We start from the raw sequence: 15,534 nt of genomic DNA on the forward strand, positions 1-15,534 counted from the left end.
AAAGTTGCCCAGCAATGGGGTATGCGGAAGGAGGTCGGTGGCACGCAAAGATGCCAGTCCGTCCCTGGTGGCCTGTTTTCCGGCTGGGGGATTGACAAAGGCTGGGCTTTGCCAGTGTGGACCAAGAGCCGCGTGTGACTCGGTCCAAGGAAGTTAAGCTGGAGAAACAGGCCGTGAGGACGGGGGCGCTGACGACCTGGAGAAGTGGGGCGAGAGGATGGCGGGGGTCTCCACCCGAGGCATGACGGGAGGAGAAGCGTCAGGTCCACTGGCCGGCCGGTTGCATCATCCCTGCTAGGAGGGCTGTCTGCGATGCTCTGGTCTCCCTCCAGGGCTCTGGCCCAGACGCCAGGCGCGATTGAAAACTCACCTGTTACACCTAGAAGTCAGTATCGCTACCACCCCCGACAGCCCCTCCACGGTGCAAGGAGGGAGGCCCTCGGAGGGACAAACGCGAGTTTTGTCCCTCAGCGTCGATGCGTTTGTACTGCTGGCATCGCGGGTGGGGCAGGTGAAGATTTAGTGGTTTCACTTGAAAGGGGTCCGAGTCGGGGTTGGGGGGGGCCAGGGCTGCGCCAGGGGAGGGGGCGGCGCGTCCGGGCCCGGGTGTCGGTCCCCCACTCCCCCACCTATCGCACCGCGGTGTCAGCGGTGATGTCACAGCCCGGCCCCAGCCCCATCCCCGCCGCAGCCGCGACGCCCGTCCCTCTCCCCGCGCGACAAACCAGCTGGCGGCTGGGGCTTGGGCGCCGCGCGCAGCCAACCAGCGCGGCGGGAGGGGCGCGGGGCGGGCCGGGCCGGGGGCCCGCAGCCGTCACGCGGTGCCGCCGTCAGAGCGCCGAGAGCAGCCCGGGAGCGGCAGCAGCTCCGCGCTCGGGGACCCGCGCCCATGCCCGTGCTCATGCCGGGCCGCCGCCACTGACGCCGGAGAGGTAGGGCAGCGGCTCTCCCGGCCTCCCGAGCCCCGCGTCCAGAACCTGCACCCCGCATCCTGCACCTGCATCGTCTGCGCCCCGGGGCGGGGAGCTCGCGCCCTGCGCTGGCGTCCTCTTCTCGGCCTGAGGCGCTGGCGCCGCGCGGCCCCTTCCCTTCCCCCGACCCTCCCCCGTCCCCGCGGAGAACAATGGTGCAAATTCTGGGGTGTCCGCCCTTCTTTAGCAGCTGGGCAGGGCCCTCCGGAAAGGCCCCTCCGATGCGGCCCCGGCTGCAGGGGGACTCTCGTCTGGGATGGGCGGGGGTCGTTACGGGGAGGGCGCAGGCAGCTGGCTGCATCTCGAGACACCCTCCCCCCCTTCGCCGATCCTCCCCTCCCCTGGAGTGGAGCCGTTCCTAGGGATGCGGCCGGGACTGCGACCGGACCGGCGGGGGAGGGGAGGGATGGAGAGAAGGCGAGAGGATGCGGATGGGGCATCCGGGAGGGGGCGCGACTGCAGAGGCCGGGCCGGAGGGGAGGGCACTCAGGGCGGCCGGGCGCGAGCAGAGGCCCTGGTCCCCGGGGTGGGGGAGGGCGGATGCTGGAGCCGAGAGCCAAACAGGCAGGCGGGCAGGCGGGCGGGGCGGGCGGGGGCTGCGGCGGGAGGGCTGGGCCGCCAGCTTGGTGCGCACCTCCGAGACTGCCCATCGCCCCACCCCAAGTCGCGTCCTCCTCCCAAGAGACCCCTTCTCCCTTCCAGAAAGACCCACGGTTTGGGAGAGGCCGACTGTGGATTCGGCCTGCGTCCACGCAGCCAGCGCCCCAGTAACAGGTGTGGCCTGCAGGAGGGGAGGGGGCTGCGGGGCCGCGACGTCTCGGCTGGCGGCGCTCCCCAGGCGCCTGAGCTCGGATGACAGGGACACTGCAGCTTAGACCCTTTCGCTAGTCCTTTAAGCTGCCTGTCGCCCTTACTTCCCCTCCAAACCCGCCGCGCAGCCCTGGCGGCGGGCAGGGAGGGTCCGCAGTCTGCCTGGCGCTGGGTGGGCTGGGGGACCTCGGGCCGCAGGGGCGGAAGGGGGAGGGGAAGGAGGGAATGCCAAGTCATGGGGCCTGCCTGGCGCGGGCGCGACATCGCCCCGGCGCGGACCCGATGCGCGCCCACGTTCCCGGGAAGAGGGACTTTCCCACAGAGACCCGCGGACCCTCCCTAAGCGGCCGCCCCCTCCAGGGGATGCCTGCATTGCTGGGATAAAGGCCTGTTAGAGCAAAGGACTGGATCTTAAGGCTGCGGAGAGGAGGTGGTGCGGAGAGGCCCCTGCGGCGTAGGGCTGCCCCTGTCCTAACCCTGGGGAGTCAGCGCGACACCCAGCGCGCGCTTCTGCAGGACAGTCACACCTAACCCACCCTCTCCCTGCTCTCGAGCTGGCTGAGGGCCCTTTACCGGGGCAACCGTGCCCATTCCCCTCTCGGGCTGAGAAAGCCGCCGCAGGTTTGAAGGGAAGCTCTGGGGTCTGGAGTGGGGGCTTGGGGCTGTACCTGCGGCGGCCATTTTGCAGGTGTGGTCGGCCACCCGCCTTAGCTGAGCCTGAGGGGTGGGGGTAGCCAGGAATGAAGCAGGTGCGGCACTTCCAGCGGGTTGCAGTGTCTGCGGTGTAGGGTGAAGGATGCTGCTGGGGCCAGGGCCGGGTCTCAGGACTGCACTTGGCTGGGCTCGAGATCCAGGAACCTTCAGGGGCTGATGCTTGCAAGGAGGCCACTGGCTGAGAGACCCAGACGAGGTGGAGGGGACAGTCAGTCTCTACCTGGGTGTGAAGTCTGGTGAGGGTACTGGGTCAGAGCCAGGGAAGGGACTAGAAACTCCATCCCATGCTATGCCTGGATCTGAAGGTGAGCAGGGAGTTGCCTGTGGGGCGCGGTCCACAGGACAGAGGGAGGGTCGGTGTGGGGTCAGGGCCCCTCCCCCCCAAGGCTCCCAGGGAGGGCCCCTTTGAGGAGGGCCTGCCAGATGCCTGCTGTGTCCACCCACTGGCTGCTACCCCTGCTGAGTGTCCGCCCTTCCACCTCCCCCCGCAGGAGTGGCCCACAGACTGCCCGTCTTGGGGCCTCCCGATGGGCCAGGCACGGCCAGGTGGAAGCCGAGGCTCTGCCTGAAGCCCAGAGGTGGGGCGCAGTGGGAGTCACACCCAGACTCACTGGGTGCAGGGGGCCCAGCCCCCCAGCCTCGTCCCCCTTCAGTCCCCCTGGTGTCACCACTGCTGACCCAGGGCTGACCACGTCCTTTGGACGCAGAGCAGGGAAGTCCTCCCCTGGGCTCTGTGGAGTGTGGGATGGGGCTGGGGGAGGGACCGGGAGTGGGGGGGAGGTGGAGATGGGGGGCATAGCCTCAGGAGAAGGCTCAGAAGGGATGGGGCAGTCTGCCTAGGCCCATTCAGCTCAAATAGGCCAGCCAAGGTGGGTGAGCTGGGCGTGGCGGGGGGGGGGATATTCTCATGGGGTCCTGCTGTCACAGGGTTGGGGCCTGTGGAAGGGCAACCAGCACTGGGAACCCCACCCTGGACTTTAGGATTGACTGACCAGGGCCTGTGCTCAGGCCTGCCAAGCCCTTCAGACCTGAGACCCTTCTGAGTCTGGAGGGGCCTGGGATGGAGAGTGGCTGGCCAGGGGTCACTCCGCAGCGAGTGACCCCCAGGATGAGTGCGTGGCTGCCCTCCTGCCCAGCCCTACGTGCTCCCTAGAGCACTCCCCGTTCAGTATTCTTCGGCCCAAAGGACCAGGCTCACCACCCCTACCCAGGTGGGCCACTCCCACTGTCTCCCCTGCCCCATACCCTGGAGCACCTCTGAGAATGCTGGAGGGGCTGGACTGTGCCCTCCCCCAAACCTCTCTGCTCTGCCAGGGTGCCCAGGGGCGCCGCCGGGCTGCTGGGCCTGCTCAGTACTCGGTTCTGTCCAGTTAGCTGATGGAACTCCTCCCACCTGGCCTCACCCTGCACAGGCAGGCCCAGGGCAGGGGGCGGGGATGGGGCTGGTGGCAGGTGTGCTTCACCGTCCCACCTGCTCTAGCAGGTTTGCGGAGCACCACCAGGGTCCTGGCTTCGGGCTGAGGGCCGCTGGCTGACCCCAGGCTCCCCCAGCTCCCCAGCCCAGAGTAATGGAGACGTTGGAAGGGTGGAGGGCACGGTCAAGGTCAGCGGTCAGCTGAGGCTGAGCCTCCTGACCCCTCTGGGGTTTTCCGCAGCCCCTCCTGTGGGCTTTATCCTCCCCCGACACACACCACCCTGCGCCCGCTCCCTCCCAGCTGCCCCCCCCCCCCCACCGTGCTTGCCGGAAGCCACGCCCCTTGCAGCCTCCGAGGTGTCACCCCTGGGATTGGGAAGGACACACCGCCTGCGTGGCCGGCCCCGCTTCTGCCTGCTGCTTCTCTAATGCCTCTGCTGGATTTAATCTCCTAATCCTGTCCTTGTGTCTGGGCCGGCTGAGCCCTGGGTCCCCGCCCCCGCCTCATCCCCTGCTCAGGAGCCCCAGGTGGGGAAACGCCCCCCTGCCCCTCCCTCTACCTAGGTTTCAGGGCTCCCTGGGGTCTGGGGAGGACAAGCCAGGACCCCCCAGCCCTGGCCTCCTGTTCTCACTCCTCACCTTCCCCACTTGGCCCTTGGGCTGACTGGAGCTGCTACTCGGATATACACTCACAGACACACACAGACTCACACACACACGCGCACACACACGCTCACACACTCACACAGATACACACAGACTCACACGCGCGCGCACACACACACTCACACATTCACACACACGCTCTCACACACACTCACACACACAGATTCTGCAGCCCTCACCCGGCTTGTTCCTGCCTGGTCCTCTCTCCCCTGGAGCACTCCACATAACCCCCCACTGTGAGATTCCCGGCCCCCTCCAGTGCTGCCAGCACCTTGAAGCCTGCCGTAAGCACCCCTGAGGGCCACCCCACCCCACGTAGGTAGTTTGGGGGTCAGTGAGGAGGAAGGGAACACTGATCGGGGCAGACTGCATTGCACGCCTCCGTGTGCCCCCTTGTCCGCGCTCCCAGCACCTCACACGCAGGTGGCATCGCACCCATTTTCCAGATTTGGAGGCTGAGGCTCCTGAGAAAGCATGTGACTTGTCACAGAGGACCTGGGGTTCCACCCCAGCTGCCTCTGGCTCCAAAACCTTTGCTCTTCTAGCACGTCCTGCTCCCCCACCCCCACCCCATTGCCAGCCCATCCCCTGCCAGCACAGTGCCTTACACGCGGTGGCCACTCCGTAACTGCCGGTTCCTTGTTGGGCCAGTGGCTTTAGCCCAAGGCGTTCGTTTCCTGTGGCCCCAGGGCGAGCAGCTGCCTCTCTGTCAGGGGTGGGGATTGTCTGTGTGTCTCTGTGTTTCCATCAGGGCCTGCCAGGGCTCCTGAAATGCAGCTCTGGGATAAGGGTGGGGATGCCCCAACTGCTCCTGTAGGCCCAGCTCCCTGCAGGCCCCCTCCCCTAGCCCAGCCTCTGGCCTATCCTCAGGGGCGTCAGGAGTCCTGGCCCCCCACCCCAGTCTCGGCCCTGCAAGTAACACTCAGGTAGTCCTCAGTTTCCTTCCCCATCTGTCATCAGCTCAAGCCAGGATGGTGAGGGGCAGGGCTTGGTCATCAAGGCTCAAGGCCTGTGGGCCAGTGGGGACCATGCTTCTGGGGGGCCATCATGGGGCTGGGGCAGAGGGTGACTCGGCTGCTAGTGTCATCTGGTCTTCACTCTCCACCTGCTTCTGGGTCCAGGGCTGTACCACGGCCGAGGCTGTGCCCAGGAGGGCGGCAGCTCCGGGACGAGCAGTGATGCGGTGGGCGATCTCAGCTGTCCCTTTCTCGTACTGAATGCATCCCTTTCATCCTCACCTTCCCCCAGCTTCTCAATCACATTCTCTCTTCCGCTGAGTCCCCTCTTTCCTGGCGCTCTCAGCCCCGGAAGCCACCTCCCTCCTGCTGCCCGCGGCATCCCCTGGGCTGGACTCTGTCCGCTGGCCCCGGAGCTGCTTCTTTCTTAGTTTCCTGTCTTGTTTGGCTCAAACACATCCTTGTGTGACATCCTACGAAGGGTGATGAGTCCTTGGCTTCTAGAGCGTGTCTTTGCTCTGTCCTCACGCTGGTCGATGCTTTGTCTGGGAGCACTTTTTGTTGGTAAATCACTCTGAAGCCTTTGTCATCGTCACCTTCTGCATCCAGTCACCTATGAGAAGTCTTTGTCAGCAACTCGACTTTCCTTCCTGAAACCTTTTAGGATCCTTTCTTCATCTGCGGACTCCTGACCATCCATGCAGTTGGGTTACGTGTGGGTTTATGTGTTTATTGGTGCTCGGTGGGACCTTTCAGCTGAAGACAGGCTCTATCCTTTCATCTGTTCATGTTTCTTCCCTTTCATTTTTTCTGTTTTCCTCCTTGAATTCAGGCATTGGTCTTCTGTGTTCTGGCCTTTTCTCTCATTCTGTCTCCTCGTTTATGTCCTATTTTCTGGACAATTTTTGGACTTCATTTTCGAGTTCTTTGGGGAAGTTTTGTGTTTCAGCATTCACACTGTTTATCTCTAAAAGAACCATCTTCCTTGTCCCTAAGTGTTCCCGTTTCATAGCATCCTGTTCTTGTTTTGAGAATGTAGCATCTTGAAACATTCTGAGTCAGGTTATAAAGGTTTTTTGTCGGTTTGCTTGTTTTTGCTCATGGTTTTACCCTTTCTCACAGGGCTTGTTTTCTGCTGGTTTACTGGTCTCTCACTTTGAAGCCGCCGGGTGGCCTGCTGGGTAGTGGAAGGGTTCCTGCGATCTGGGTGGGATTCCGACTGGAGCCGAGTGTGGGGTGTGGGGTGCCCAGTGGCAGGCTTGCTTTAGGCAAAGGTGTGGGAGCTGGATGCCAAGCTGTGTCCCAAGCGCCAGAGTGCAGGGGGCCAGCGTCCACATTGAGGACATCACTCTTGCCTGGTGTTTTCTTCCGTTTCTGTAGGGAAGAGCCTCCTACCTTTTGCCTGAGGTTTTGGAAGCCACGGCCCTCTGTGAAGAGGAGGCAGGGAAAGGGGTGAGGGTTTCACCATCGAAGTGGTGGTTCCACAGGCAGACTTGCACCCAGCGCCCCCTCTTCAGCCTCACTCCCCACTCCTGCCCACTGCTGGGTCCATGGGCCCTCAGCCTAGAGCCCCCGGAGGCCCGTGCTATTGTGCTACGGAGGACCGCTCCCCTAATCCTCATGGAGTCGGGGGAGGGCCTGGCTTACCCACTTTGCACGTGGGGCCACAGGATCGTGCAGAGTTCCGCCCGTGCTGCTGGCATCCTGGAGGTCCACTTCGAGGCCTTGGCCCCAGTCGGCTGGACCTCTGACCAGGGGTCTCCCTGCCACCCTGAATTCGGCGTCAGCATTCTCAGAATCCATGATTTACCCCTGGGCTCTCAGTAGTGTTGCCAGGAGTGTGCGGCTCTACTGGCTGATCTCACCCTGTCCACTTGTCTGCACGTTGCTGCCTGAACCACGTTTGTGAGATCCCCTAGGATGCCTCATTCACTTTTGCGTCTGGATGGAGCTCCTGTATGACTGACTGGTCCCCAGGTGCGGGGCATTTAGGCATCTCCATTCCCTCCCTCTCAACTCCTGAACTCATACACAACATCTCTAGTTGCACAGCTGCTGGCCACGTGGTCTGCAGCCTTACTAGACAGTTGCCGTGTTGTTTTCAAAGCGGTTGAACCAATGAACTTTTCCCAGGTGATCTGTAAGTTCCTGTTGCTGTATCCTTGTAACAGTTGGGGTTGTCAGACATTTTAATGTTGTGATCCATTGGGTATGGTTTTAGACAACACTTTGTTAATTACTATTGTGGTTGAGTATCTTGTCCTGTAATTTGCCTGTTCATATCTTTGTGCCCATTTTTTCTTTTGTGTCTCTTTTCTTTGATTTTGTCTGTTCTTTATATGTTCTGCACATGAATTCTTGTTGACTATATGGGCTACAGACATCTCCAGGTGGGTGGGCTTCTCTTCACCCTTTCAATGGTATCTCGATGCCTGGACTTTTCCTTTTGGTGTCTTCCATGGGCTTAGAAATCCTTCTTAAAGGTGAGCATGGAGAGAACAGTGTTTGGTTTCTTCCAGAACTTTGTTGTTCGCATTTAGGTCTTCAGTCTGCATGGAAGTTGTTTTGGAATAAAAAGGGCTCTAATTCTGTAGGACTGGCCAGTTGTGCTGGTCTGTCTTAGTCTGCTATAACAGAGTACCACAGACGGGGGAGCTTAAAAACCACAGAAACTAATTCTCACAGCTCTGAGGCTGGACGTACAGGATGAGGGCGTGAGCTTGGTCCGGGTGCAGCATTGTCGCGGTACCAGCACGGCCAGGTTCTGGTGAGAGCCTTCTTCTGGGTTGCGGGTGGCTGACTCACTGTGTTTTCACATGGCTGAGCAGAGACAAGGAGCAAGTTCTCTTGGGACCTTTGTAAGGGCGATGGTCCCATTCATGAGGCTCCATCCTCATGACCTATAGCCTCCCCAATGCCCCGCCCCCAACACCATCACACTGGAGGGTAGCGTTTCAACATAGGAATTTGGGGGGAACACAGACATTCAGTCCATGACACCTGTTTTCTCAGCATCACTGGGTCAGCACCCCTTTCTCTTCTCATCAGCCTGTAAAGCCTCCTTGTCAGATGTCAGAAGGGCTGTGTGTGCAGGTCTGTTTCTGGGGTCCCGTCTGTTGCAATGGTGATGACTTACTTGTCCCAGCCACCTTGTCTTAATGACTACAGCTTTATATTAAGTCTTGTTATCAGTGGGGCCTATTGCCTTCTACCTCTTGTGTTTCTTTTTTTTTTTTAACATCTTTATTGGAGTATAATTGCTTTACAATGGTGTGTTAGTTTCTGCTTTATAACAAAGTGAATCAGTTATACATATACGTATGTTCCCATATCTCTTCCCTCTTGTGTCTCCCTCCCTATCCCACCCCTCCAGGCGGTCACAAAGCACGGAGCTGATCTCCCCGTGCTATGCGGCTGCTTCCCACCCTCTTGTGTTTCTTCAAGCTTGTTATTGGTATTTGTAGTATCTTATGCCATATAAATTTTTAGAAGCAATCTGTCCAGTTTCACAAAAAGACTTGTTTGTGATTTCATTTGAAATTACATTGAATGTTTTGATTCATTTGGGTGAAAATAAACATTTTTAAGACATTTAAATTTCTTTTTCATGAACAGGTTGTAGTTCTTCATTTATTTAGATTTTCTATAATGTTTTTGTAAAGTTTAAAAGTTTTCTTCATAAAAGTTGTATGTATCCTTTGTGACATTTATTCCTTTGAAGGTACTTTATATTTTTGGTTATTTTTTAAATGCCACCTTAAAAAATATTTTTAAACTCTTGTCTCTAGTGCATACTAACATGGTCGTTTCCTAGCAACTTTGCTGACCCTTCCCACTAATTAAATAATTAAAATAATATGTCTCTGGATCCTCTTGATTCCTGTGTAGATAAGCAAATAGTCTGCAAATAATGACAATTTGTTTTATTCTTTTCCAACCCATATTTTGCCCATGTTATTCCTTTTTCTTGCCTTATCACTCTGGCAAGAACCTCTGCTACAATGTTGAATACAAGTGGTGACAGCAGGCATCCGGAACTTGTTCCTGAATTTAAAGGAAATGTTCCTACTATTTCACCATTAAGTGTGGTATTTGGGTAGATTTTTACTAGATACCTATTATGAGATTAAAGAAGTTTTATCCTTCTATTGCCAAGAGTTTTATCACAAATGGATTTTGAAAATGACTGAATGCTCCTTCAGTATCTATAGAGGACCTCATTTGGCCTTTTTCTCCTTTAATCTGATATGTGCTGAATTGTATTAATAGATACCCTAATGTTAAGCCATGCATTATATTACCATACTGGTATTCCTGAAATAAACCTACTGCATTATCTTTTTTATTTTCTGCTGGACTTTCTTGTTAATATTTTGAACTTTTCTATCTATGTTCATCAGTGAAATTGGTCATTTCTCAAATGTTCTTTCTCTAATTTGATGCCAAGGTCCTATTAGCCTCAGTGAATGAGTTGGGGATATAAACTTACTCCCTCTGTTTCCCTCTCTTTTTCCTGTTCTCTTAAATAGTTTGTATAAGATTGGAAATATCTGGTCTTTTGTATGTATGGTAGAACTCATAAAAAGTATCTGAGTCTTCTACTTTTCTGGTGGTTAATATTTTAAACTATTGAATCAATTTATTTAATGATTGTAGGAAAATTCAAGTTCCTACTGACAAATTTTTCTCCTGGTTATAGGTCATCTTTTCTGGCTTCTTGGCACGTGTAGTAATTTTTAAAATTGAATTCTAGACATTTCTACATTGTGGAGCATCTGAATTATGCTTTCTTCTTGTAAAGAATGTTGGGCTTTGTTTTGGCAAAAGCAGTTAAATTACTTGAGGACTTATTTGATCCTTCAAGGCCTGATTTTAAGCTTTTACAGAGTTGCTCTAGGGTAGATTTCACTTTGGGACTAGTTAAGCCCACACTAAAGTATGATTTCTTTGGGGTCTCTACTGAATGTCTGGGGGCCTGGGATGGAAGGACCAAGAGAACTGTATTCTGGCTGCTGGAAGCACAGATGTCTTCTGACTTTGTGTGAGCTTTGGGAATTCTTCAGTCTTCAGTCTTCTTTGTCCAGTCCATGGGCATGGACTAGTAGTCTACAAAGATGCAAGGGGATCCCTATGCAGATTTCTGGAGCTCTATTACTGAGCAACTGTTTCCTTTCCAGAACTCTGACCCACAGATTCCAGCAGCTGCAACCTACCCAAACTCTGACTTCCATCTCCCCAACTCATCAGAGTTGCTGAGCTGTTTGGGTCCCACCTCCCAGTGCCTGAGGTCTGTACATTGTCTCTGGGAAGATTTGGAGTGATTGGAGGGAAGGGAGACTCATATGTTTCCCTCCTCTCAGTGCTTTTTGTGCCATGTCTGAAAACAGTCATTTTCATCTATTTTGTCCAGTTTGCTAGTTGTTGTTCACAGTGGGAGGTTAAGTATGGTCCTTGTAACTCCTTCATGGCTGGATGTGGAAGTGCTATAAATTTTGCTGGTAGTATTTGCATGATCATTTACTACTAAGTTTATTTATAACTCTGTAGTGATTTTTTGTTTTGTGTGTTAGTTATTTAGAAGTTTATTTTTTTAATTTCTAAACATATGGGTTTTAATGATCTTTTATTGATTTTTAATTTAATTGTGTTCAAATTACATGATGATTTGATACAGAGTCTTTGAAATTTATTGGGAGTTGCTTTATGGCCTACTACAAGGTAAAATATTGAAAATGTCCCCTATGTACTAGAAAAGTATGTCTCTAATTTTTGAGGGCAAGGGAGCACGTATGTTCATTAGTTCATGATCGTTATGTTGTTCAAATCTTCTGCATCCTCATTAATTATATGTCTGCTTGATCTGTCAGTTAGTGCGAGGTGTGTTAAAACTGCCGTGGTAAATTAATGAATTATTCCATGTTGCATGACTCCTAACCTTTGTTTTATGGTTTCATCGTTTTGTCTCTCTGGGGCCATTCTGGGTAATTTTTTCTGACATATTTTCCACTTCATTAATTCTCTGTTCAGCTCCATTTAATTTGCTGATTAACGTGTCTGCTAAGTTTGAAAATTTAAAGGATTACATTTTTATATCTAAAAGTTCTGCGTGGCTTTTCCCTCATGTTTTACTGCACTATTTCCCATTCCTGCTTATTTCTGTCAACATTTTAAGTGCACTTATTTTGTAACCTGTATCTGACAATTGTAACATCTGAGGTCCTTGAGGATCTAGTTCTGGTTTTCTTTTCCTTTTTTCCTGATTGTCATGGTGAATTTCATCTCTGTGTCGGGTAATATTTCACCATCAGCTGCTACTTGACAGATCTTCATCTCTGGGAATACTGGGACCCCAAGGGTAAGAAGCTATTTCCAAGGAGGATTTGTATCTGCCTTTGTGAGGTGCTTTGGGTGCAACACCTGAGACCTACTCTGAGCTAATTTCTCAACCTTGGGCTTCCCTGACCGTGCTGGTGAATTTAGACCCAAACCTGCATGAGGTCAGGGCTGTGGCCTCAAATTCTCAGAAACACTGGCTTGTTCACCAATGGAGCTGAGAGTCCTTCAGACCAATGCCCACATCCCTTTGACGGCAGATGGCTTTCCCCAGCCTTCCACTCCACGGGGGCTGTAACTTTGCAGGATCCAACTTTTTGTGGCATTTGATTCCAGTCCCGACTGCCTGTGTTTGAGGCTGTCTCCCATCCCCCCACTCAGCAGGTGAAACCCAATTCTCTGCATTTCTGGCATCAGCAAACGCCTGCAGCTTCCTTCTGGGTGGGCTTGTGGGATGGGCTCCCCACTTTCATTTCAGCTCCTCCTTCCTCTTTTCCCCCCTTTTCCAGAATTCTCTTCTTTTATTCTGATGCTTGTTATTTATCCCAAATTTCTAGGTGATTTCTAATGGGAGGGTATCTCATCCATCATATTGCCAGAAATGGGAGTCTCTCAATCACCTTTCTCCCCCCATCAGTTTTGAAATATTAATTTTAATGAGCAAAACTGATTTTTGTCTTCATGCACACCAGCGCTTGTCAACTGAAAGTGAGCTAGCTTTCTCTCTCCCTCTTTCCCTGAACCATTTCGTAATTATTTTTAAAATAATTCTTTTTAGGTAAAATATGAACATGATTTAGAAGAGTCGAATGTATCTAGAAAACTCATTTAGGGAATCAGCAGTTTTTGCTGTCTATCTGCAACCTCTTTCAACTCCCTTTAGCTGTTTGTTGTTACTTTTTGTTGTTGTTACTGTTGTTATTTAGCTCTAGATTGCTAAATAATGTGCTATTCTGCTCATTTTTGGCCTGTTTCAGAAGTTACATAGGTAGAATTATATAGAATTCAGTGTTTGGTTCATCATTTCTAATTTATCTTCTCTCCCTCCTTAAATGCCATTGAAATAACAGTAGAGGTAAACTAAAGAAAGACCTAAATGCTTCCATAAGGACAAAAAAACTGAAGACGAGGCTCAGCAACCACGTTTTGGAAAATGAAAGGCAGAGCCCACGTGGTAACTGACAGCAGGTCCAGGAAAGCCAAAGGCACGGAGGGAAATTGGGAAGCAGCCCGCGGACGTCCTCACAAGGCTCAGGAACTGGGCCCCCAGCTGCCCTGGGCAGACGGGTCCAAAGTCTGCTCGAGAAGCAGCTAGACTCCTGAGAATTCTCCCCACCTGCTCCTTCCCCATTTCCTTCTTCCTTTCTGACCCTTCTCCCTCCTTGATCGTGTCCATCTCCATGACTTAAAGAGTCAGTGCTCACAAGCAACTGATGCCTTTTTCCTGCCCTGACCCCTCCTCAGATGCTCACATCCAGCCTCCTCCCAGACATCTCCAGGCATCTCCTGCTGGCGCCAGGGTTAAGGGGTGAACGAGATGACAATCCTCCTCTGGCAGAACCTCAGCTGCGGGTTCACGTGCACCAGGTCCTTCTCAAGGCAAACCTTCAAGTCCCGAAGGTCCGCCTGGCAAACCCATGGCTCCCTGGGGGACGGTGGGTTCTGGATTGACCTGGGACTGCTGTGAAGGACTCCCCACCTCGACCCCCATGACTTAAAGCTATACATTTCCTCGTGAGTTCTGTGTGAACTGCACTCCACAGCTTTGATATGTTGTATCCTCATTATTCAGTTCAAAATATTTTCTAATAGTCAATGAGTTTTTTTTCCTTTGACCCATAGGTTATTTAGAATTGTATTGCTTTATGTCCAAACAGTCGAGAGGTTGTAGGTTTGGGGTTTTTTTTTAATTAATTAATTTATTTTTGGCTGTGTTGGGTCTTTGTTGCTGCGTGAGGGCTTTCTCTAGTTGCGGTGAGTGGGGGTACTCTTTGTTGTGGTGAGCGGGCTTCTCTTCTCTAGTTGCGGTGGCTTCTCTTGTTGCGGAGCACGGGCTCTAGTGTGTGCAGGCTTCGGTAGTTGTGGCACGCGGGCTCAGTAGTTGTGGCTCGCGGGCTGTAGAGCACAGGCTCAGTAGTTGTGGCACACAGGCTTAGTTGCTCCGTGGCATGTGGGATCTTCCCAGACCAGGGCTCGAACCCATGTCCTCTGTGTTGGCAGGCAGATTCTTAACCACTGCACCACCAGGGAAGTCCTGGTTGTAGGTTTTTTTTTTTTTTTTTTTTTTTTGCAGTATGCGGGCCTCTCACTGTTGTGGCCTCTCCCGTTGCGGAGCACAGGCTCTGGACGCGCAGGCTCAGCGGCCATGGCTTATGGGCCCAGCTGCTCCGCGGCATGTGGGATCTTCCCGGACCGGGGCATGAACCCATGTCCCCTGCATTGGCAGGCGGACTCTCAACCACTGCGCCACCAGGGAAGCCCTACTGCTTTTTTGTTTGGTATTGATGTATAGCCTAATTCTACTGTGGTCAGAGAACATATGAATTTAATTTTATGAAATTAATGGATTTAATTATAAATTGAAATCCGTTAGCCTTTACTTTATGACCAGCATGTGGCTAATTTTAGTAAATCTTCCATGGGCGCTTTAAAAGAATGTGCATGATAGATATTTTTCCTTTTCAATAGCTGATAGAATAGGCAAAGCAGGGACTTCCTAACAGCCCAGTAGTTAAGACTTCGCCTTCCAATGCAAGGGGTGTAGGTTTGATCCCTGGTCGGGGAGCTAAGATCCCACATGCCTTGCCAAAAAAGACAACAAAACAGAAAACGTAAAACAGAAGCAGTATTGTCACAAATTCAATAAAGACTTTGAAAATGGTCCACTTAAAAAAGAAAAAATAGGAAAACGAAAAAATTTTATCTTTTTGTTTTCAGCCTCTCTGTGTCTTTTTATTTAAAGATGTCTCTCGTCAACAGACTATAACTTTAAAAAAAACATCTGTTCTGACAACTGTAACATTTGACTTGGAGTGAATGGTCCATACTAATTGACTTGAGCTTTTATCTCGGGTCTTAAATCTTCATTTTCCATTTGACACTTTTTTTTGTTCTGTTTTTCCTCCTGTATTGCCTTCTATTGGATTAATAAAAATATTGAAAATTTTTTCTGTTTATCTTGCTATTAACCTGTTAGTTGTACATTCTTTCTCTGCTCTTTTGATGGTTACCCTAGCAATTGAAACAAGTATTCTTGAGAGTCTAATATAAATGATTACTTTTCTACTTAACGTTGAAACCTTAGAACCTATATTTTGGCTTCCATCATTTCTGTTGAGAAGTCAATTGTCAATCTTTTTTTTTAATATAAATTTATTTATTTTATTTTTGGCTGCATTGGGTCTTCAGTTGCTGCATGCGGGCTTTCTCTAGTTGTGGTGAGCAGGGGCTGCTCTTCCTTGTGGTGCGCAGGCTTCTCATTGCGGTGGCTTCTCTTGTTGCGGAGCACAGGCTGTAGGCACGCAGGTTTCAGTAGTTGTGGTGCGTGGGCACAGTAGTTGTGGCTTGAGGGCTCTAGAGCACAGGCTCAGTAGTTGAGGTGCATGGGCTTAATTGCTCTGCCGCATGTGGGATCTTCCCGGACCCGGGCTTGAACCCTTGTCCCCTGCAT

At 52.4% G+C, this 15,534-nt stretch overlaps 1 protein-coding gene across 4 annotated transcripts in view; it reads left to right on the forward strand.

Annotated features, from left to right (window-relative positions):
• The first annotated feature begins 798 nt into the window (after nt 1-798).
• KIF1A (kinesin family member 1A) overlaps nt 799-15,534 on the forward strand; it is an 89,240-nt gene continuing 74,504 nt past the window's right edge. For all 4 annotated transcript variants that reach the window (XM_060151649.1, XM_060151650.1, XM_060151651.1 and 1 more), the window contains exon 1: nt 799-932. The gene's annotated coding sequence lies outside the window, so the exon portion shown is untranslated. The remainder of the gene's footprint in view (nt 933-15,534) is intronic.

This window comes from Lagenorhynchus albirostris, chromosome 6, assembly GCF_949774975.1.
Source record: "Lagenorhynchus albirostris chromosome 6, mLagAlb1.1, whole genome shotgun sequence".
In the NCBI taxonomy this organism is placed as follows: Eukaryota; Metazoa; Chordata; class Mammalia; order Artiodactyla; family Delphinidae; genus Lagenorhynchus; species Lagenorhynchus albirostris.